At 34.4% G+C, this 25,688-nt stretch overlaps 1 protein-coding gene and 1 pseudogene across 1 annotated transcript in view; both read right to left on the reverse strand.

The window, feature by feature from the left end:
* Nucleotides 1-25,688, reverse strand: part of LOC128171734 (putative nuclease HARBI1) — a 225,458-nt gene that overhangs the window by 144,505 nt on the left and 55,265 nt on the right. The window lies entirely within an intron of this gene.
* On the reverse strand, nucleotides 3,361-4,186 carry LOC128174192 (uncharacterized; annotated as a pseudogene).

Here is a 25,688-nt window from a genome sequence, read left to right on the forward strand (position 1 = left end):
GCATCACCTAAACTGTCAAATATGGCCTTTCGCAGTGTCATAATGTCGTCAGTAGTGTTCCTGCAGTATATCTTGTTGGAAACTAAATTCCTGCAGTGCAGTCGACAAGAGAGGGGGTTTCCTTTATTTCTTTAAATGTATTGCTGCAATTTCTGGCTTCCATCTAAACTGACCAAGGTTGGTGATCCCTCCCAGTCCTTCCAATTCACCAGCACTTCTTGATCTTTCCTCTTTCACTTAGTCGGTTTATCGCCGTGGTAACACTGACCGCCTGGGATGTGGTCACTAATTTATAACGGGGTTGTTAAAGCGAAATTTCTTGGCATTATAGTTTCAGTCATTGCAATGATACGTCAAGGTGCTTTTGGTGAGATTGTTTTACAAAGTCGATTACATTGTTGGACTTGAAGGATGGTACAACAGTCAAATCCTGAGATATTCACCATCAATGGCATCAAAAGCTAAAAAAGTAATCCTCCTTCCAACTTCTGGTGCAGCAATTTCCTACTTTAAACTACTTTTCATATACTTGATTTCAATGGTGCAGCAATTTCCTAATTAAAACTACTTTTCATATACTTGATTTCGATGTATATTTAGAGTTTTGTAAAACATGCAAAGAAAGGATAACGATGATTCAAACAGGAAGCGAACCTAGCAATCAGTGTAAGTGCAATAACACTACAATATTGTAAAAAAAACCAGTATCCTCAAAGTCGTGGAATCTTACTTTTCCTTCTTATTGTAACGTGTTCGCGCTCTCGCTTTATAAAATAACATGTATATCACAGGCGGTACCTATCAGGCACGTTACACTTTTGGGTTCGAAGGTACCTTTAATACAATGAATAAAAGAATCGCATCAAATGTAAAGTTTTAAGAATTATTATTAACACGAACTCAATCCAGAAGGTCGGTGCTGACTCCCGTCGGTGCTAATTCTAGTCGGTGCTCGGTTCCCGCACCGAACCCGGTTGCGTGGTGCTAAACTAAAACCTCCGCACTAGTCCGGTGCTACGGGTGCTAAATTCTACAATTTTATCTATGGTAACATTCTCAGCAGTTATCTCTCTTTGCCCATTCATTGTTATGCATAGTTTAGGATTCTAACCCACCATCCCAGCTCCAAACCAGAAGACAGAGAACCAAACTTAGCATCAAAATATGTATTTCTGCCTACTGAACTACTATACCAAATTTGAAAAAATCATTAGAAAAAAACAGAAAATTTGTGGACGGAAGAGTGACTGACGGACAGACAGAAGGACGGGCGGACAGAGTAATTACTATAGGGCACCCGCAAATCCTTGCGGGGCCCTAATTAGCCTTGCGGGGTATTAGTCCCTTTAGAACAGTTTCAGTTCATCTAAGCATGTGATAAAGTCAATTATCTTTTTTTTTTATTCACATAGAAAGATTGAATTTACATCCTCCTACAATGAAAAGTCCACACGGAATTGGACCCAAGGATACGTGTTGGTTGGCGTCACTTTAAGAATGGCAGGTGTTTTTTTTTTTAAACAAAGATGGAGGTTTCTTTGCCGTCACTTGATCTTGGATAGAAGTTGTTATTCAGCAAGCAATGGAAGTCATATGGCTGAAATATAAAAATTTCATTTGCGAAGGAAAGTAATCGTTGGTTTCCGCGTAGACAGCCGCCACGAAGCGGCGTCCTTTGATCGTCGATAACTGGGATTGCTCAAAGAATTCGTAGGAATTGCATTTATATTTTTTTTTCTTCGAATGCACCCCGGATGAATTAATTTTTCGAATTTTGCGTTCATTTGCAATGTTTCTATATTTCGACTAAAATTGTATATTAAAATTAATATAACAAAGATATTTATAATTAAAAATAAAATACCAAAAAATAATGAACAAACATTTATATCTTTTTTTTACTTTCTCCTCACCCCCTCATTTACCCATTACCTTTAGTTAGCTTTCCTTTGTTTTATTGAGTGGGATGGAAATGTTAATGATTTTGTTTATTTTTAGTTATTTGTAATACGAGGGATTTTTCGAGATCTGAAATCACTCTATATTTTTACATGTGTACATGACCATTGCTTTACAATGTAGGATATTTGTGTGATAATTTACTTGATGTGTTGAAATTGCTTTATGATAAGGTTGAGAGAAATCCAACCTGCGATAATGTCGGAGTAAAACTGCTGAAAGCAGAGACACTCATAATGATCAAACCCAAGATCTTGAGAGTGGACATCACCAGTCACTGCCTCACTAAGCTACGGGCTGTTGAAATCGTCCGATTAGGAATGCTAAATTGTTCTGATTTTGCTACATTTCCTTTGGTCATCATCAAGAGGAGAATTTTTGTATATACAGTAAGTATTGATTTTTCCCCCGATGATATTATGATTTTGTTTTTTGATAATTTTAAGGGTAAAATTATTTTCATACGCTATTATATTTTATGTATACCTCCAGCACACCACGGATTTTCTCTGAAAAACCTCCTGCATATTCGACATGTTCGTCAACAACTGCAGAGACTACCACGAGTCTGTACAATGTGACTGTCACCCTAATAACAGACCCCAACTGCGGAGAACGTGACCCTGCATTCAACACTGCATGTTTAGAGGTTTCACCGGAGAGGACGGGACTTTAGCTTTCCTCTGCGTCCATCTGTCCTCCTCTGTCCCACTTCAGTTAACACACACTTTTTTTCTTCATGCATTTGAGAAATAATACACATCTGGTTGACATATTTACGAAAACAAATTATTTTTTATTCGAATTTTTTCATGTTCGGGTTCGTTATGAGATTTGGTGTGTATTTGATAAACAGGGCCAGTATGTAGACGGTATGTTTTACCGTCCGATATTTGTACCATTCCTTTTATCATTTCTGCAACTAAAGAGTTCTGTAAAATAATGCCAAGCATTCTGTTGTAAATTTGAAAGGCATGTTTTTTTTTTGTTTCAAATTAAAATTATGTTTAAAATCACAGGCATAACTACACGCCTATTATTATTTCGTTTTAACTAAATAATATATGATTCTACATGTAGAAATGAAATTAGTCATAGTTGGGCATTAGTCATAACACGTTGCATTGTGTCCCTATTAAAAAATCCCTACCTTCTCCGAGCAAAATTTGAGTGACCTGACATTTTTAACAGTAATTTAATTTCTAACTTCCGGTAAACTGTATGCTATTTTTGGTGATATTGTGTTTAAAGAGTTATAAGTTATTAGTTTCCTGTGTAGCGTACTATTATTTTAAAGTATTTTAAAGTGAATTTGGGATTAAAAACTTGCGGTTTAAGGAGGATCTGGGCGATTACCTATTATGGAAATTGTCTTGTTTCGATGCATTTGTTATGAAATACACTTTTCAATAGACCCATGTTTTTTCTGAACCAAATGATTTGCTCTTTTTCAGCATGAGTTGTTTTCCCTGTGCTTTTTCCTTTTTTCTGCAAAACGTTGATTACACTTCCGTATAAACTGATTAGAAGACATTTTTAAATATTTAGACAAAACGTCATCAAAAAGACTTTTTATGATGTTGAGGTGAACAAAGCTCTCCATTTCTCTTAAATTTACTCGTACACTCTATTTTCAGCTGAAATAAAGAAGTAAATGTTACTTGTGTATAAGATTAGGTTAAGTGTTTCGAGATCTCAAAATTTCTTATTTATTTTAATAAAAATATCAAAGAGGCATCAGTCACATTAGTGAGCCCATGACGTACAAATTGTTTCCTCTAAATTTCATTAAAAAAGTATTCTCTTTTGACTTCTCGAATATTTCCTCTTCTGTTACCTCCAGTTCCTTAAATAATCTGATCTCTTTATCAATTAAGTCGAGCGTTCATTGATTATTCTGTTTGAACACATTTCTTTAAACATATGTTCTCATATTGTTTTTAATAATGCAACACACCAACCTACAAGGTATCTAATTTTGGCTCTCCAAGCATTTGATGATTCAAAGTGTTTCTCAGATGGAATCTTTGGTCTACTGAATAACCTTCTAGTTCTTTCTTGTATCACTCTCTTCCGTAATTCCTCGACAATACTGAAAGCACCTCTGGAAGTGTCTGCTCGAAATGTCAGTTCTACTGAACATCTTAGCTACAAGAATTTTGTAAGCTTTTGTGCCAATAAACGGCGTCACAGCCTTTTGAACATTTCTAACGCATTCTTTCCGAAGGATGAAACGTTACAGGGCGGCATTGACTCGTTTTGTGAGACTATATGTAACCAGGGCTGACTGGACCATCGCGATATTCAGTGATCTGTAGTGGACATTTTAATGAGGACTGTTATTAGTGGAAGGATTACCTAATGAAGGATTTTGGAATTAAAAGGGAGAACCGATTGATTCCTAGATCCCTTCATGCCCTATATCCTGAGACGAAAAGAGACCAACTATATTATGCATTCATTAAGTGTTCTGAGCCCTTTCTTGCCTACACATTGTGCACAGGAACGCAGGACTCAAAATCAAAGAAAATGTCTGAAATACATGAAGTAAATTGCCTCCAATTTTATTTTCTATATACGCTGTATACAGGGAATGCTTCAGTTCAATAAGAATGAACTATAAAAAGTAGAAGAAAAAAAAATTATTCTGCCCCTACATACACGCTTAAATTATTCATTACTAAAGAACTTTGGCTAATAGCTAGTATTTTTTAATATTGTTCCTTTTATTGTTGGGATAATTTGTGTAAATTATTTTGTAAATGACCTTTGTATTGAACACAAAAGCCTTCGTTACTGGAGGGGGGGGGGGGGGGGTAGCTTGTTGCCGGTGATAATGGAGCTGAAGTTTAACCAACTTTGGATGCAGTCAGATGCATTCGCATGGTTGAAGAAATATCACCCATTAGAGACGTTCTTATTGGAAAAGTTGAAAGCAGAATACAACAGACTTAGAAGAAATATCACCCATTAGAGACGTTCTTATTGGAAAAGTTGAAAGCAGAATACAATAGACTTACAGGAAAGACAATCCTATCTTTGTTGATCATCCTGGTTCAGAGCGAGTCCGTGGATTTATGCAGTTATAAATTGGCATGCAAATATTGTGGGAGCACCCAAGAGTAAAGCTTGGACGGAGATAGCGAGAGAAGAGTAGACAACAACATGAAGTGGCTTTGCGTAGTTTTAGGGATATGTACTGTTTGGGGAGTCGCGAGACCGGCAGAGACCTGTCAAAAGATGACAGATATACTCAGATGCGCACGACTGAATAGCGTTTTACGCCTACATAAATACGACGTAAATGAAGTAAGGATTTTCTATCTGACGACGGCTGGTCGGGTAGTAGCATCCTTTGTTGAACATGTGGTAATTGCCGATACCCCAGACCCTGCTGCAGCCAGTTTAAGCGTGGTAACCTTCGGACGTGTGTTTGTGGAGAGCAGAGAATTAAGTGTAAGTATTTCTAACAAATTTTTAATGATTTGTTGATCAATGACAAAGAGCGGGGGGAAAAATCCCGCCATTACAGCGCTACCTAGCGGCCATTTTTTACATTAAGTATTTGTATAACAAAGCGTAGCCCGTTATTATTAATAATTTAATTTGTTGAATTTGTTTGTATTGATATAGCCAAGGGCAACCACCAGCACCACTGACCGGACATCTGACTTTGTTTGGAGGAATTCAACCCAGGCCACAACCCTCTTAAAGACCTCTCTTCAGATGACAAGAAAGAGTCTTCACCGAAACCAGAATTTGAAAAAAACCTAAAAAACATTGAAAAAAAAACGTTTAATGCTGTCTAGTTTAGCTAACTGCTTAACTAGAAGGTCCCAAGCCATTAGAGACATATAATAAGAATACTGTACGTCTCATAAAGCAGAGGGAACGTTTTTTGGTATATTTAATAATGCCTAATTAGGACTTCGAAAACTTACTTTGCTTTCTGTCACTTAAAATTCCCAAGAGATCCAGGTTCGAACCCTGGTGGGTATATAATAGTGACAAAAGTGAAATAATTCATTTAAACATTTATATTTAATATCAAAAATTTATATTATTTTAGATAATTTAAGTGATAACATGTGGCAATAACAAATAATTATTATAAATACTTATATGTAAGTTTAATATATCAAAATGATGCTTTAATTAGTGGCATATTCTTTAAATAATAATGAGTTGAAAACTTAAGCGCTGTTAATTTATGGTAGATTCAGAAACTGAAGAACAGCCCCCACCTTGTTCACCTAAACGACGGAGATTTTCAGTTGTTTCCATGAAACCAACAAGCTATATAATTACAACACCTCAGTACTATAATGAATCAACCACCCTTAATGTTTCATCTACCTCAATATATCTTACAAGTTTTCATGCATCCCCACAACGTAATTACTAACTGCTAAATTGAAATATTTTGTTTATTCCTTAAATTTTAAATTTTCAACAATATTTTTTAACCCATATACTCCTATATTGGCATTCACTTTTAGATCTTATGAAGCCTTTCTTGATTTTTTGATCCATGTTGTTATTTTAAGTGTTCCTTGAATTCTTTGCAATTGGGTTTGGGGTGCATCTCTGCCTGCAAAAGAGACAAATCGGGGGGGGGGGGGATCTGTTGCATACCACGTCCTTCTCCTTATGAAAGAGTTAGATTTATGAATAAATCATTACTGTCGAATTCCTCTGTCTGACTCTTTTATCCGTTCTAGATTCCACTTCAGCCCACTCGCATATTCCTGCTGACTATATAAGATGGTGTAGCAGTTGTTCTCTCAAGAATTTGTCATTTTATATGTCACCCCCTCCCTTTTGAAATTGAAGTTATTTAGATGCATTGTGTATTGTCCCCTCTTTTATCAAAGAGACACTACGGCGTTATCTCGTTAGCCAAGGTTTTCTGATCCGCACCGCTTCTCACGAACCCTTGGTCCATCATGCTAGCAAAAGTCGGGATTATTAACGTAACGTAATCTCTAGGCCCATTTATAAATAAGCCAATTAAAATTGCCGTATTTTAACATCACTATTTACAGTAATGGCGGCCTCCATGTTGGACATGGCTATTTTGAAAGAATGTTTTAATATCCGGGATTTGAAATGCATTCAGCGAGTAGGAATTAGTGCAATATGAAGTGGAACGGAATTACTCGTAGGATGTAAAACTGGAAGCGGGAAATCTCATATATATGAGAGCATACCTCTGTTGATACCAGACTCGAGTGTACTTGTTATTGCGCGGAATCTTTTATGAAGGAACAAAGAGAAAGACTACAAAAATAGTTTCAGCTTTTTGTGTTGGAGACAAGGACTTTAATGAGCCTAAGCTAACGAAAATGGAGTATGACTTTATATTAAGGAGCCCAGAAGCGCTCTTTCGAGAGGAAAACTGGCGCGATAGGTTGCAGAATCCTGAGTATCAAAGGAAAATTAAATTGATTGTGGTGGATAAAGCGCATAAAATGGTACACTGGTATGTCACTGTTTATTTGAAAAATGTGTATCAATTGAACCTCTACAAGTTACACATTTTAACCACTGTCAAGAAAGGACGAGTGCACTTACTGGTCCCAGTAAACAAGCGAAGATTGTACGACCATCAAAACCATTGTACGACCATCAAAACACCCAGATGGCTATTGGGTGTGCATTTTAAAAAAAAGCAGCAACAAAGAAAACAATCATGCAGCTGGAAGAGAAGGAGTTTTTTGCGTTACCTAATGAAATTAAAAGAAAAATCAAAGACCCTGCTCTAGAGGCTTTCGGAAGCCGACTTAATTATAATTTCAGCGATTTTTAGTACTTGATGCTGTAATTACAAACTTGTCAAACTCGAAAATGGTCCTATCCTAATAATGTTCATAATAACAAAGATTTTAGGTTTAATGCATAACTGTTGTCCTTTGAATTACAAGTACTGTATTTGAATTTGATTATAATAGATGTAGAAATCACTGGTGCTGTGACTTAAAAGAAGTTTTTCATATTTAAGAGTTAGATAATTACTTTGAATCAAAGTTGTAAAAATACACACTTACTAGTCAAACTATTGGAGTAATTAAATGCTGAACATCTCAAAATTACGTACATTCGTAATATTCAAAACAGTCTTTGGAAGAGAAAATTACTTATTTTTAGATATGCCTAGGTATTTACGATCAACGTTGGCTCAATTTAGATGTGTTAATACACCAATAAGAATTGAAACAGGAAAAGTTCCGGAGGAACCTATTGAAGAAAGAATTTATGTTTATAGTTCCAATAGAATTGTGGAATATGAATTTCATTTTTTATTACATTGTTCTTTATATAACGATTATCGTAAAAAAAAAAAACTATTTGAAAATACTAGTCTTGTCATACTAGTCATTTAGAAGAAATTTCAGATGATGTTTGCTCATTGTCGATTATCCTCGTCAGGTTGCCAAATATTTATATTCATTTACTATGAAAAGACAATCAATTGTATTTAAATAATAAGTTGAAAGCAAATAACATATAAAAATAGTACTGAAACTCACTGATATCCCAAACCTTTTGTATACATTTTTGGGTTTTATTATGTCCTTTTGGGTTTTTTTCACCCATCTTGCTTTCCGTTCTTTTTTTTTTTAATGTATTCTGTACATTATTGTGTTTAAAGTGACACATAGGCCCAGCGGGCCGGGTGTTGAAAATATCAAGTTGGGCCAATTAAAACATCAAATAACTTGTTAGAGTTATTGATGAAAAATAGAATACACAACTTCAAAATTATAACTTGTTAAAGTTATAAGTAATAGAAAAGAGAGTAAAGCGCAAAGAGAGGTAACTCACTTTGACCTTAATAATAACTTGTTTGAGTTCTTTTAAGAAATAACCTGTTTGCATTATGCTCCTGCCACCAGAAGAGAATTCTGAATCAGATACTGATAGTGATTAATACAACCATTTCGATATGCATGTATTTGTAAAATAGTTGTTCGTTGAGGTTTTATATTGCTTGATGCAAAACTGAAATCATTATATTGATACTATTACTTGGATTTGTTCACAGATAACTTTTTGATGTTGTGTAATCTTAAGGCAACAGCGCGTATGTTCCCTCATGCCAATATGATAAAATAGCAGTATTCACGAGTGTATTTCGAATACATTAACTTTATCAACCGTTTTAGTTACATATTAAATCGTTCATAGATCATCTTATTATTATGTACAAGTTAACTCGAATTCATATTTATGTTAAAAGGTAGCTCGGTCATTAATTGCTTCGGATCGTACAAATAAAGAAGAAGTTAGTGCAAGCTATTATTAGCTTTAACGTTAAACAATATTTCAAATACTTAATGCCATATCTTAAAATTAGTACTTGAATAAAATTAAGAAATTAAAAATTCGACGTGACGCGTTTTCATTTGTAATATATTTAGACGTACCCTTTGAAGGCCCCACAATTCACCGTCCTTGGACAAATTCACACTGTGCAATCGATTGCTATGAGGTTACCTCTAAACACGCATGAATCACATGTTCTGTATAAAACGTCCATGGTATTTTCGATGATGACGTCATACTATATGGCTACTTTAATGATTTTGAATTTGTTGAAAGACGGATAGTACCAATTGGAATGACAAATAAATACAATCTGTATTCATTGTATAGATTGTTGTACGAAATGGCGACGAAATATTTAGTATGCATATGTGTACACAATTGAGTTTTAATTTTCTAATCATGTGGAAACATACTTTTCTACGAGAGAGATCGTTGGCAAACAATACTTAATATTATGCAGTATGATTATAAGGCTCAGGTCTAGCGAAACTTTAGCTAACTACAAACCCAACTACAAGGTAGTAAACTAAACTCTTGTCGTGCCATATCCGATACCAGTTTATAATACTTTGCCCTTAGAAATTCTCATTTTTCTTCCCGCCTAAAACTGTTGTGCTAGATCGGTTGAAATGGTCCTATGAATCATTTTGCGAGTTTCGAGTCTTCCGCTCCTTAGGGGGTTCTCTTAGTAGGATTCAAATGTTTTCGTGATTGTTTAAGTTCGATAATGTCACTGGAGGTGCATTTTTCTGGATTCACACAACAAAATGCAGTGTCATTGGAAGAACCTTTCTCATCACTACTCCTTTTTTTACAACCTGAGCAGCAACCACCACAGCTTACACCTCCCCAACTCTGTAATAAAACCAGAACATTTCCACTAATGATGATATCACCAGTTGCTGATTCCATGGGTTGCAGGTCAGATATTGGCAATTGTATTCATATGGAATACCGTAATATTTTTATCAGTTTATCAGGAATCTTTATTCGGCATCATAATTTCTGAGTGTTTGGGTCTCAAGAAGGGCGTGTGTCATTCCTGAAAGGAATCGGTCATGTTAAATTGACTTTCTCTGTTTTTGAATGCCGGGAGATCCAAACAACATTGTCCCAAAGTTAAGATGTCTATTGGGCTGATAACCTTTCTGCTTTATGTATTTTGTCCCATTTTACAATGATTTCTAGTGTTCCGAAGAAGTGATTTAACAATTTTCTTACGCAAGTTGACCGCGTTTGGATCAGTTAACCTTTTTTCCCCACCATGACTGAACACTGTTTTTTGTTATTTCTGGCATGTTAAGTGGAAAGATCTTTGTTGCGCATATATCACTCGATCTGCGAGCTTACGGGGTTAAAGGATTTTTTTTATCAAACAGAAGTTTTCATGTTGTCTTTGGTATGCGCTGGTTTATACTTGAGATAAAGTAGTGAATGTTCTCTGAACATCAACTATATGATTGCTGCGGTTTCATTATTACATCGAACCAACAGATTTGATTGATTCGTCTTTAGATTCGGTACTGGAAAAGTATGAACATTGAAACAATTCAAATCGTTTGTTCGTATTTGACAGAGGTATAATGATTGCAATTATGAGGTTTTCATTTCTTGTCTTCCATGGATGGACGTTCTGACCCTACACATTTACTATTTTCTTCAGAAGTTTAAATATACGCTGTATATTTAACTGCTAAAGGAATTACAATGTCAATGCTTACATTCAACATTATACTGAACCTTTTAAACAATCCAGACACCTAAATTCAACATCATAATGAATGCGATACTTTCCACAAGACACAAATGTAAAATGTATGACATTCTCCCGTCATGTCAGCTTTGGTGTGCAGTTGCATTAGGTCATATAGGCTACTATAACTTGACAGATAATAGAAAAATGATTTTGTCAATTTTTATTTAAGTTGACTCGGAGATTCTGGAGAACACAGATGGTGACAACAATTACATACGACATTTTAAAAAAAACAACACCAAAAAACTTTAATCGGGCCTTTAGCTAAGGTGTGTTAATGTTCCGTTAGTTTAAAATAAAATATATTGATGAACCTAGATCATTTATTCAATTTGAGGCATTTACATACATTGTCAAGAAAAAACTGTATAAAAAATATCTTTACTTGAACTTCTGTTAAATTTAATTTCCCTGCCAATTCCTGACGACCACTTAATCAGGTTTTTTCTTTCCTCGTTCTCTGTTCATAGGCCTCCTCCAGCATCTTCACTTGGTCACGTGTAAATTCTGTCCTTTTTATTTTCCTAAAAAGCTTTATGATAAAAAATTATTTAGCAATTGATATATCTTAAAGAGTTACGTGTATCATTACATTCTAAAACAGGTCGTACGCTTGATTGATCTCGGCTGTGCATCTAACAACTGCATCGAGAGCAAAATTATGCAAAAGTTTGGTTTTCTCAGCTCACTTATGAAGGCCATGATCTGTAAGAGCTTTTATCTCTATCTATCTCTATTTTATTTTGGAAGGACTTGCATGAAGGAACGAGTTTTAGTGGAAAGGAGTATTGGTCTCATTACATCATTACTATAGGTTGTTTGACGCAACTTGACCTGAAGGAAGTAATTAAGTGTTGCAGATTCACTACCAGGTGCACTGGTCTCTACTTTCTTTAAAAAAGGTCCTGTCGCTTGGACGTGAAGGGACACGCATCGCACTTAATTAAGGCTTATCTCTGTGTTCAGTCCATACATTTCCCTGTTGGGTAATTCTTAAGTTAGGTTTCCATTGTAGCCTGGAGTCTGCTTCTAGTGGCTCCGATAAATTTGGTTTCACCTGGCGGCGGTCTTACCCAAGTGGAATAGTCTGTGGGAATCTTCCTCTGCTCTACAAGATGTTTAAGTACTTTCAATTTATCCCAGACGTGCTCGATCGGCGACAAATCGGGGGAAACAGCTGGCCAAAGCCAGATATTGACAATCTGTTGAACAAACAAGTCCCTGACTACACGTGCAACATGTTGTCTTGCTGCAGAGTGATGCGATTTTGATGTCTCTGTATAAATGGTATCAAATGACGCTGAGTATTTTCATCTCGATAACGTACGCCGGTCAGATTTCCATTGACAATTTGTAGAGGGGTTCTTCCACGTGCTGATATTCCTACCCACACCCTAACGCTACCTCCACCAAACTGTCGACGTTGAACAACACAAGCGCCCTGGTAACGCTCCCCAACGCGATACACCCTTCAACGGCCGTCACTGATATCTAAATGAAATCTGGATTCATCAGTGAACAGAATATTGGCCCAGTCCTGTATTCTAAATTGCAGATGTTGTGTGCACCACGATAGTCTGGCGATACGATGACGTTGAAGCAGTACTTGGCGCACTGCTGGACGTCTTGGTATTTATATCTAAATGTTAGTTTTTGAATCATGAATTAGTGATAAGAATATAAAAAGTTGAATCCTACGAGGAATTTATCAGGATGGTGGAGCCTGTTCTGTAAAACAATTTAAGATATTTATAAATCTTATTTAGTGTTATGTAATTGTTGAATTGAATATTTCAATTTAACGTCTTTTTATAGGCCATGACAATTATATCTAACCCGATGGGTGACAGCTCCTGATGACATTAGACTACCTCATAATGAAAATTTTACTACCCTTCCGTTGTTTAAGAGAAGGGCAGATACTATTGCCTCAATAGAAATAAGGACTGTAGAACCAATGGAAATTGAGCATGCGCGAAATTGTAGGTGTTTGAAATGCAAAAAGACGGGTTTTTCTTTAGTTTCATGAAGGCAAACTCCAGCGCCCCAATTTTCATGTGGTCGATCTGTTTGATTACGTGTAAACATTCTACTCAGGATCATCTAAGTAGTCAGATTCAGCTTATATTTCTTCTTTTTTCCCCTTCTCTTTTCTTGTTCCTCTTCTTCCATCGGCTCAAACAATGGGGGATATCCAACCGTTCCCTGTCACCTTAAAGGTTGATTCGGAACATCATTGTTCTTCTGTTGGATCTTTGGTATTACATATCCTACACTCCAGTTGGCAAAGGGTATCTTAAATATGGCATCTTTCTTTTCCATCTTGTTATGTTTGAGTTAATGAAGCTTTTACCCATGAAAAGAAACGGTGAACTGCCTGTTACCTCCAACGAGGCAATCTTCATTGCGTCGATTTGTTTCATTATGTGTAAACACTCTCTCCCTTTTTGGCTGAACATTCTCCTCAGACAATTTCAATTCTGAAATTCCTTCAATGAAACTCCAGTCATTTTCTCCAGTAAATGATGTTTGGCTCCCTCTCAAACCCAAACCGTATTATTACCTTTGACTGCTATTTGCGACAACTGTCACGGTTTAAGTTCTGGTCCACCACAGCTACGCATGACTTTTGTGTGACACATGTGAGAAGCATGAGAGAAACATATAGCTGGTGTGGAAATGCATTTAAGGGTCTATACAATGATTAATAAGCATGATACTTGTAAGTATTTATATAATTTATTCTCATGATTTCATCATTTTTCTCATCTATTTTGTATCATTTTTTTCAAATTCTCAATAAAACTAGGCTTAAGTTTTCGATAAAAAATGCCTGAATATATGATTTCATCATTTTTCTCATCTATTTTGTATAATTTTTTCAAATTCTCAATAAAACTAGGTTTAAGTTTTCGATAAAAAATGCCTGAATATTGTTTCACTCTGTTCATCTCCCCATAAACCGTTTTATTTGGTTCTATTTCTCCATTTGCTTCCCGGTGATATCTCATAATTTTATCTAGAACTAAATAGGATAAATTCGCGTAAATATTGCGAATATTCTCCTTTTGCTCTGCCATTTCCTTTAGAAGTTGTTCTTGTCTTCCCTTTTCACTTCGCTTATCATGGTCAGGGCACCAAAATAAGAAATACAGATGTAAGACGTTTACAACAAAAGTCTCCCCGTCTGCTTTGCTATTGACTAAGTCGAATGTCAAGTGTAAGTTGGACAAATTTATTCCGTTGGATCGTATAGTGGCATAACATCAGTTCTTAGTTCTGTTCTGATCTATATTGACATGAGAATGTATACCCTTTCGGCTGACACAGACAGTTTCGGTTACTCATGACCACCTGTGCTGGCCATGAGTGTAGATTCAGTGATCACATTCCGAAACAATATTTTAATTCTAAATACAGTATCAACACTGTCAAACTGTCCATCACAGCGTCGGGGGATACGGGCTTTCAATGTCCTGTATCAGTACCAAAACATGAGTATGGGTTAATCGGTTGATAGAAAACAAGTAATTTGTGACAAGAATGCAATATCAGAACTCCATAGAGTGTGTAATTATGACGAATAAAGTATCACTGTCCCACACCTAGACGTATGAGATCACGCTGCTGCGCAATTAAATTCCAATTATAAAGTCCCAAGGACTTTCCTAGAGAGTGATTGACAGATTCATAATTGCGCAGCTTGTATATAATTATTGAAATGTTTATTTAATAGTGCTTATTAAAGTCACTTTGTAGTTATCTGTATACAGTGCATATACTTACAGTGGCATTGTAGGCCACGTCTGATCTGACTTCTCCGGGAAGTCTCCATAGAAGTCACGAATTAAAGAACAAAATAGTACAATCCAGTCTGAGAGTTAAAGAAATCATAAAAATATTGGATGAAGAAAAAAAAATTGCAACGGGGCTGCAATAAATAGAGAAAACGAGAAAATACATATCTATATAAAAAAAAAATTGTTCAAATTTTTATATCTAAATGTTACTTTGTGAATCATAAATTCGTGATGATAATCAAACTATATAAAAAAAATTTCATCATTGCTTGCCAACAGTCTTTTGGTATGAGAATTGGCACTAGCTTGGTAACCTTTGAAGCATGTATGTAAGCAATTTTGTATTCGCACAACAGCTTTTTAAATATCATCTTCAACATGTTCTACCTTTGTTTGATATATCCTATAAAAAGGAATGAAAACCTACGAGGAATTTATCAGGATGGTGGAGTCTTTTCTGTAAGACAATTTATTGGTATTGATAAATGTTATTGAAATAAAAGAGTAAATGTTATGTAAATTTGAATCTTTCAATTAAATGTATTTTAAGAAAATGGATGAAATACACTTCAATTTTAAAAATAAAAAACATCAAGTTTTACTATTATTCAAAAATTAAATAAAAATTCTTATACGACAAAAAAAAACTTACACTAACCATGAGGAACTCAGGCTGTAAAAAGGGTTTCAACAATAAATAAGTACAATAATAGTACATGCATTTTACATGTACATATAAAATTGTAATTCATTCAAATAATAAATAGAATAAATAAAAAAAAAAAACTAAAAACAAACAACCACGAACCTTTCACTAAAAGACTTCATCGGATCCAGGGTAGTGGATCTTAAAGAGAAAAAAAAGAAGAAAAAAAACATGAATAAATATATATTTAAAAGATATATCACTATTGAAAAGAGGATCCAGCGAGGCAAGTGTTTTTCATTTGATGAATTGAAATTTATAACTGAAAAGTCTTTACTTACTCATCGCTCACTACGATGATTTCCGGATTACTACAAAGTGAGTGAAAAAAGTACCTTGTTAAAAAATTTCTGGATCCGCGCATGTTAGTAATGTTAAAAAGAAGAACTAATGTGCACATATAAGTAATACTAACATCAGCCTTCTTGGGGCATGGGGTGGCAAACTGAAGAAAAAATATTGATTAATTTTCTTTAAGCAGAAATTTTATTGCAATATATTTTGATTTAATTCAATGTATTTTGATTGTTCATTCCTATCTACTAATCCCAAGCTTCGAGGACGTTTATCCGGTGTGCTACAAATTAAACATATATATTTATAAATAATCTATATAAATTCATAATTATTATCTTCCAATGTGTATCAGTAGCATTACATGCTAATCTCTTGAAATTTGATATGCTGTCCATTCTTTGAAGAAAAAAAATTAATAGAAACAAATATCTGACCTATATAGAGTAAATTCCAAATTTCATAAAAAAAATTCAATCAATCACGGACACGGGATATTTTTTAATTTTTCAAGAATTTGTTGTAACTCCTCGACAAGTACACCTCCTTTAACATACCAAAAAATTTTTTTTTGTTTTTTATGTTTCCTCATAAAATATACATTAATAGTTTGAAGTAAAACATACAAGTCCATTTCGGAGGAAAAAAAGACGCAATTTTCGGGTGTTTACTCTATTTTATACTAAGAACCCATGTGATTTTTCGGGTGTATCTCATTGGTAAATTAATGCTACATACACATCTTTCTCCCATTAAAAATGTGTACATGTACCTCTTTTCCTCCCTTTAAAGTTGACTAAACATATCTTTTAACACAAAATTAAGTTCAGTATTTCTTTCTGTGTTTTTTTTTTTCAGGTAAAGGTGGGGGTGTTTAGTTTTTACGTGGTATGATTTTTTAATTAAAATGCAATTATTCAGCAAAAGGAGGTTACGATCTTTAGTAATACTTTAACACTTTTATATGCTATCAGGTTAACCTGACATCACATTACATATGGGGGGGGGGGGTATTACGTTTTTACGTAACATTATTTTTGAAATTAAAATGCATTAATTCAACACAAACGGGGGGGGGGGGGGGGGGGGGGGGGGGGTAATGATCTTTAGTAATACATTAACACCTTTAAATGGCATCAGGGTAGCCTGACATCCCATTACATTGCTATGCGGGTCAAAACAATGAAATGTCCCAATTATCTCATTATCAGTGTCAACTCCTGATAGGGTGTACTATTTTAAAAGTAAATTCATTCAGAACAGGTGATTCTTTTCCGATACATTCAGACAACTATTCAAAAGTCTAATTTTGCATTTTTCTCTAAAATCGTCGTGTTTTAGGGTATGTGTTCTTTTCATTGCATTAGTATCAGCGTGTGATTTTTAGCTCACCGAGACGAAGTCAGGGGGAGCTTATGCTATACCCTCGGCGTCGGCGTCGGCGTCCGGACCTGGTTAAAGTTTTTGTTGCAGGTCCTGTATCTAAGCTATTACTTGTCCTATCTTCACCAAACTTGCATGGATGATGCATCTGGACCTATTTATGGACTTAAAGACTTTGATGCTGAATCTGAGTCCTAAATTTCAGATGCTGGAGGAGGTTAAGGTTGTTGGACCAGGTTAAAGTTTTTGTTGCAGGTGCCCTTTGATAGCAATATCTAAGTTACTGCAGGTCCGTACTTCACCAAACTTGCATGGATGGTGTGTCTTATGATACTGATGCACCAGACAGGCTTGAGTGCTGAATCTGAGCTATAGGTTTCGGATGCTGGAGGAGGTTAAGGTTTTTGGAGCAGGTTAAAGTTTTTTTTTGCATGTGCCCTTTGATAGCAATATCTAAGTTACTGCTGGTCCGTACTTCACCAAACTTGCATTGATGGTGTGTCTTATAATACTGATGCACCAGGCAGGTTGGATGATGAATCTGAGCTATAGGTTACAGATGCTGAAGGAGGTTAAGGTTTTTAGAGCTGGTTTAAGTTTTTGTTGCAGGTGCCCTCTGATGATTATATCTTAGTTACTACTTGTCCTAACTTCACCAGACTTCCATGGATGGTGCGTCTTATGATACTGATGCACTAGACAGGCTTGAATGCTGAATCTGAGCCATAGGTTTCGGATGCTGGAGGAGGTTAAGGTTTTTAGAGCTGGTTAAAGTTTTTGAAACAGGTGCCCTCTGATGATTATCTCTTAGTTATTACTTGTCCTAACTACACCAGACTTCCATGGATGGTGCGTCTTATGATACTGATGCACCTGACGGGCTTTAATGCTGAGTCTGAGCCATAGGTTTCAGATGCTGGATATGGTTAAGTTTTTTCGAACAGGTCACATGTTTAATAGTACTATTTCAAACTTGCATAGTTGATTAAACTGTAATATGAATGAATCACAGAGGAAGCTTCAGATGCAAAGCTTGATCTCCATTATCAAGGATTCTAAAAAATATATCTTAGTTATTACAATTCCTAACTTCACCAAACTTGAATGGATGGTGTGTCTTATGATACAGATGCACCAGACAGGCATGGATGTTGAATCTGAGCCATAGGTTGCGGATGCTGGAGCATATTAAGGTTTTAATTGCTAGTGCCCTCTGATGATGATATCTTAGTTTTTACTGGTCTGAACTTCACCAAACTTGCATGGAGATGCGTCTTATGTATACTGATGCACCTGACAGGCTTGAATGCTGAATCTGAGCCATGGGTTTCGGATGCTGGATGAGGTTTAGTTTATTTGGAACAGGTCACATGTTTTATAGATGATAACTTGCATAGTTGATTTAACTATATTATAAATGAAACGCAGAGGTTGCTTCAGATGCAGAGCCTGATCTCCATTATCAAGGATGCTAAAGAAATTTCTTACCTCGCTCAAACCTGCTCGATAGATAGATGTGTTTGTTAATAAATGTTATAACATGATTCCTATGATATAGTATTGTATGGTATGAAACACTATTGTTTAATATGATACAATACAATATCATATGTAATATTATAAAAAGTTATATGATACGATATAATATTGTATCAATTTTTTTTATATTTTATGTTATGATATTGTAACATAATATCCTTATGTATAGTATTGTATATTATGATACAATATTGTATGATATAATATTGTATTATTAATTTATTATTTTATCACATGATACTATTACATAAGATATTCCAAAATATAATATTGTATTATATGATATAATATTGTATATTCTATAATATTGTATCATACGATATTGTATTATATGATATAAGTTTCTATAATATAGAATTATATCACATGAAATTGTATAATATGATACTGTAATATTATACAATATCGTATCATACAATATTGTATAATATGACATTGGTTTATAATATGATATATTATCACATCACATGAAATTGTATTGTATGATATTGTAAAATATATTATTTTATCATATGATACAATATGTATTATATAATGTTGTATTATATATTTTACTTTATCACATAATATTGTATCATTTGATATGATACAATTTTGTATCAAATTATATTGTATCATATGATACAATATTATATTATGTATAAAAAATGATACAGTATCATACAATATCATACTATATTATACAATATAATATCATATGTTTCAATGTTATGATGTATTATGTAATATGATATTGTAATATAATACTATATTGTTTTATATATTATGATATTGTATTATGTGATCAAATACAATAACTTATATTAACACAATACAATGTCATATCATACGTTACAATATCATATTTCATCATTGTTTATTATGATATTTTATTGTATTATATGATATATGTTGTAAATATGATAGTATGCAATATTTAATTTTATATTATTGTATTGATTAACATATGAACATATGATTATCATACAATTTTTTAACAGATGATATATGATAATGTGTCAAAACAGAATCCATGATTATCCAAGATCATAAAGTATGATTTTCATTTAATATGATAAAGGTGGTCTCATAAAGGTGAAGTCTCATAAGGGTGATGTCTCGTCTCGGTGAGCTTTGTAATCTGTGATTACCTATGTTTGTCACTCTAATGGGTTTGCTTCAGTTTGTACTAAGGAAATTGTTTGTCCGACAAATACCCATGTTGTAATAGTGCAGTGTTATGTGCAATGAACGCATCGGACAATTATTGATTCAAGGACCTTGTAATACCATCGAGCCTTATATATATTTCTGTTTTGACAATAAAATATTTGGGAAATTGTAGTGGCAGAATAAAAGTCGGATCCTCTCCTTTGTTCGGGTAATTTTTTAACATCATTTATCTGCATGTATGTTTCAATCCACCCTTTCCCGGTTACCGCATACCTGCGTGGGAAAACTCCACCTCCTTTTAGTTAGAAGCAATCTCAACAGTAGTACATGTATACGCGTACGCATAGCCCCTAGGAACAATGGGGCTATTGTTAAAAATAGAACAATAGGAGAGGAGAGGAAACTATGAATGGAGATCGGCTAGATTTGAATATCTGTGTTGTTTGAGTAATGATACGGAGATTGGGTAGATTTAAATATCGTTGTCGCTTGAGTAAAGATACCTGAACGTAAATAAAATTAACGGACGGAATAGACTGGTGTAATAATTTCGTAGTGAAATATTTTTTGGTATTTGTTTTTTTTTTAAATACTTTTAATAAATCGTTTGGTTGATGTTTTAAATCTTACAGAATGAGTTGGGAAAAAAAAAACTTCGAAAAAAAATTCAAGTCTGATTATTTTTATTGACACAAGATAGAATTCAAATATTACAAGACAAATGACACATTGACTGTAAATAAACAATAACATGAAATTTATTGTAAAACGTTGTAAAAAAAAGTTTGTTTTAAAAGAAAGTGTTCAAACAACATAAATTATTATAAAGGAAATGGTAAAAAACGCTGTGAATAAGTAAGAACATGAAATAAAATGACACACACTGAAAATAAATTAGATTTTTAACAAGTCAAAATCACTAAGAAAAAAGTCAGAGTTTGTTGTTCTTGACTTTTTTTCACCAGTTTTGGAAATCGTTTGGATTGCAAATGTTAACACTGCAGAATTCTTTGTTGATTCTGATGATCGTCGCGTTCAGAACAGCATTCCACGTCTTTTAATTCGGGTAGACAATTTTCAATGTCTGGCAATAAGTCTTTGAGAGCGTTAAATTCAAAAGGTCTAAAGCAGAGTCCGTTTCTAGTACTTGTATATATAATCCCTTCCTGCAGATTCAATGTTCACTCAGTATGTGGTCTGGACCTGATTTAACATTCTTCTTCCTGAAGATTCAATGTTCACTCAGTACGTGGTCTTAAAAATATTGACAAAAATATAATTGAACATCAGATTCCCCCATCCTTGAAAATTATTTTGGATTCATTCATAACATTCCAGATAAAGTTGAAAAAAAGAGTGAAATAAATTTTTGTCAATATTTTTCATTTAATTTTACAAAAAGAATTTTTCTGCAATTTTTTCTCATTTCCACATCCTTGAAAACTTTTTTGGATCCATGCATGAATGAAGTATCCAATCAGCAAAATCGTAAAATCATAGAAGTATATCTCTGCTAAAAAGGTTTACCAATCTTTTTCTCATGAAAAATATTTGATACAGTAGAAAGAAAAAGTCTCTTTGCAAGATAATACATTATTTATTCAATTAATTTGACATTGTCTTCTTTTGGGGTGTCTTCTTTTGGGATCTGGAATTTAAAATTGTTAGAATTAGTGATTTCAAATAATAATGAAATGAGAGACAATGTGAATGAACTTACGCAGGGACGTGACTTTCGTCTTGTTCGTCGTCCGATATAAAGACTGCATCGTCCAAATCTGACAGGTCGCTATTATTACAATTAAAATAAACATTTTTTGATCAGAAACGAGCTACTTCTTCAACAAAAAATGTATAACTATGTAAAACTTTCAGATAATTAAGGTAGTGTATTATAGATAAAAAAATCACTTACAAGGGAATAGCTAGAACCTCAGAACTGAGAAAAAAATGGTGAAGAAAAGAATTAATTTTCTTTCGCAATGTAAAAATTGCCTGTCTATTCGAAACAAAGACATTTAAAAAAAAAACCTACGAGGATCTCTTCAGCGTTGTGTTGTTGACGTCGGAGTCCACACTGTAAACACAGTATATTGATTTTAAATAATTGAATTTTCTGCATTTTATATTTGATATAAAACGACGTGTGAGTGATCCAAAAAAATCTAACCCAATGGGGGAGAGTTCCCACTGCAGGGATCCATCTTCACCCCCCGTCAAGAGTCGTCTCGGTAGACTAAGTAAAAGAAAGACAATTCACGCATTGTAAGATAGCTTTTGATATCGGATACCCCCCCCCCTCCCTTATTTATTCATTATATTGATATTTTACTTACCAATTTGGCGCCATTGGGGTTTCTTTTAATCTTAAAAAAGATAATGATTTTGAATTCATGATTTTTGAATTTATTGTTTGATTATCTAATTTTTATATTACTGATGTAAAAAAAAGTATGAACTTGAGAATTACTGACCCCTTGCCGCCACTCACGGGTGTAGCTCTGAATAAAACAAAAAGGATGATTTCCTTTAAAATAACCCCAAATCTAGTCATGATTGAACTTGAAAATTTACAAAGTTAATGAGAAAGAACGATTTTTAAAAAATAACTGAAACCTACATTACAGGGGTGGAGGCCTTTGCCCATCTTCTATTGTGTCTTAAAAAAAAGACCAAGAGAAATTTTTTAAAAAATGAACATTTTATTCAAAGTCGGGAACACTTGTGAAAAAAGGATCGATAGTTAATTAGCGAAAATTAATTGTTATTGTCAAATAAAAAATAACTTACGAGCATGGACATTCGTCCACGAGCGTTAGTGCTCTCTCCAGCAATTCAACGAGTAGAATTTTTTGGTTGCAAATGCAGTTGCTAAAATATTCGAATTAAACTAATTTTAAATATTGTAAAACAGGAAGGCTAATATTGGCGTCTTAAGTAAAAAGATAAATTACTGACCTGGCCATTGTTTTTGATGATAAAATTCCGCAAGGTACAAATCCAAAAATGATGTCAAAAAGTCGGGGGAAAACAAGGTGAATATTTACAATTTTCTCCAATTTGTTATATATTCGTTTTTCTTGAATACGGATTATTGTCGTGAAAATGTTTGGTTAAAAAAATATAATGAACACGAATAATGGGGGAGGGGGGACAGTTGACAACAAATATAAAGAGTTGGAGGAAGCAGCCTACTTGGAATACATGAAAGGTTCAACATTTGTTTAGTCATAATTTAATTATTTTTTTTCATTTTTAGCGTTAACACGTAACCAATGTTACCGCCCCTCACCTCTCTCCGCGCCCTCCCCTCCCCTTTTTCTTTAAATTTTAACAGTTCATAACGAAGTATGTAATAGAATTATGTTCAGCTTCGAAAATCTCGATGTAATTTTTTTTTTCAAGAAACAATAGCATATTGTCTAATGATGTATGGGATTTCTCTCTCTCTCTCTCTCTGCATTTCTCATCAACTGGTAGATTAACTGTCGGAGATGTATTTTTTTTAAGGCAAAAAGTCAGAGTGTCATTGGTATAGGGGTTAATATGGTCTCTTTTTTTAAAACAAAATTTAGGTGACCTAGATATACAGTCAAATGGGGTATTGTTATCTAATTTAACGATAGGGTATGAGAATAAATGTCATTAAATGAGATATAATATTGACATTGTGGAAAGTCATATACCAAAGTCGAATGAGACCGGTATAAAAATTTGGTGACAAACTATTCCAAGTCTACATTTGGATTTCATTCGAAACACAAAAGTACCACTCATAATGCTTTTTGCTATCATTGTTTTATTTCTGGGGATGAGTCTATCTGAGGACACCCCCCCCCCCCCCCCCCCCCGTGTTCTTGCACGATCATCAGCTTCATGGAAACCTGTAAACATGTGTATGCATGTCCGATTTTAAGACCGGTCGTCCAGGTAGAATGCCAAATCATTTAACTTGTGTTACAGCCAGAATTTACGGTAAATCAGCTCATGATCCATGGAGATTACGAGGACATTGAAAAGTTTAAAAAATTCTGCTCGACCCAGGTTAAAGAAATAGTGATGCAGAGAAGTGAGAGAAGTTTCATTTGGCCAGGTATTTAAATAATAAAGAAAGGATAATTAATTAACACTTCATTATAAAAAGAAACACTACGATAATTTTTTTTTATCTAAATCAATACTTAATGATTAAGATCAATAAGGGAGGATGAAAATTATCATCCAATTGCGCAATGACCTCAAGCTATCTTTGATTACGAGTACAGGGTTTCATGACATTCGACTCGAATATCACCTGCCTGACACGGGGTACCGAAAAGTCCTTTGTACTATTTTACGCAAGATCTTATCAGTATCCGCGTTAAACTAAATAATTGTAGACGGGCAGGTGATGGGTAAAATAAATTTAATTTTCATGGTAATTACCATTTCCTTGTAATTTAATTTCATTTAATTTGTGAATTATTAAAATTTATTAATATTTTCGCAACCGACTGCAGTTCTATCTGCAAACTCAACAAAACCACCTGTACAAAAACGGAAGACGAGCTAATCTCCAAGAGCCTCTATTCTCTCTAACAACAAAATGAGTGTCTTCATCATTAATTAATATGCAAATAGAAAGCGTGAAACAACATATATAGATATTTGTATAACTACATTTAAACTTCATATATGCTGCTACTGCCTAGTCTACCTATATACCGCAGCCCCTCCTCTACATGTGGTGTCCTCCTGGAGGCCGGTAAGGAGTGGCTAACCTCCTGGGTGGTGACCTCCTCCTGAGTGTTTACCTCATCCTGGGTGGCGACAGAATTTATCTTTTTCTATCAATACATAGACAAAAAGATATCCAGAATTGTGCATGGTGGCTTCTGAGATACGACCACCAAGCCTCTATTCTCTGGTTATGGTTAAAAGAAAATATATGTGTGCGAATTCTTCAACGTCTTCATACTTTAAAACTTTTGCACATTTTCTACATGACCAATTTCTGTTCCCACAACAGCTCTTATGGAACCCATTTCTTGATTCAACGGCAGACATAAAATAGCTCGCTATTACAGCTGGATCACTATTTGTCGAATATGCCTCTAGCCAAATGATATGCCTGGAAAACCCATCGATTCAACCATTGATGCAAATACCGGAAGGCTTGTCATAAGAATCAATGTATCACATTGAGTCCGCACCAGGATTAGAATATATCCGCCGTCTTAATCTACCTCGTCGCCGTTGTTGCACCCCAGTGGATCGATAATCTATAGCAGAAACTGAACAGTTTCTTTGGTCACCGTGTATTCAGACTCTTTAAACTGAAGATACAATAACTTGTATCCGTGAATCTTCGAGGAATAAAGCCCCTTCTAGCAAATCACTCTGTTTTCCTCCGTACAAATGAGCGAAAGAACTTGTCAAGTGTCCTTTTGCTTATTACGACATTATTGAGCTCTGATAAGTATTGTAGTATTTCATTTTAATGAAATCCAAGAGAATGGTAGAATTGCACATTCTTCTTTTTTTAAGTTTCCCAAAGAAACTAAAAGAAACTAAGTAATAATATAAATACTAATAGAACAAGAGTTCCCTGTTACTTACTAGATCAACCTGAAGCAATCACTTGGGTACATTTAATACAAAAACTGTAGAAAATAAACTTTTAAAATATCCAGAAAAAATCATCAATTTGATAGTTCTACTTATTCTTTGATTTTAAGCGGGTATTAGCCGATAGGGGGGAGGGGGGGGGGTTAAATTTGCTATGATCAAT

This window comes from Crassostrea angulata, chromosome 2, assembly GCF_025612915.1.
Source record: "Crassostrea angulata isolate pt1a10 chromosome 2, ASM2561291v2, whole genome shotgun sequence".
NCBI classification, from domain to species: Eukaryota; Metazoa; Mollusca; class Bivalvia; order Ostreida; family Ostreidae; genus Magallana; species Magallana angulata.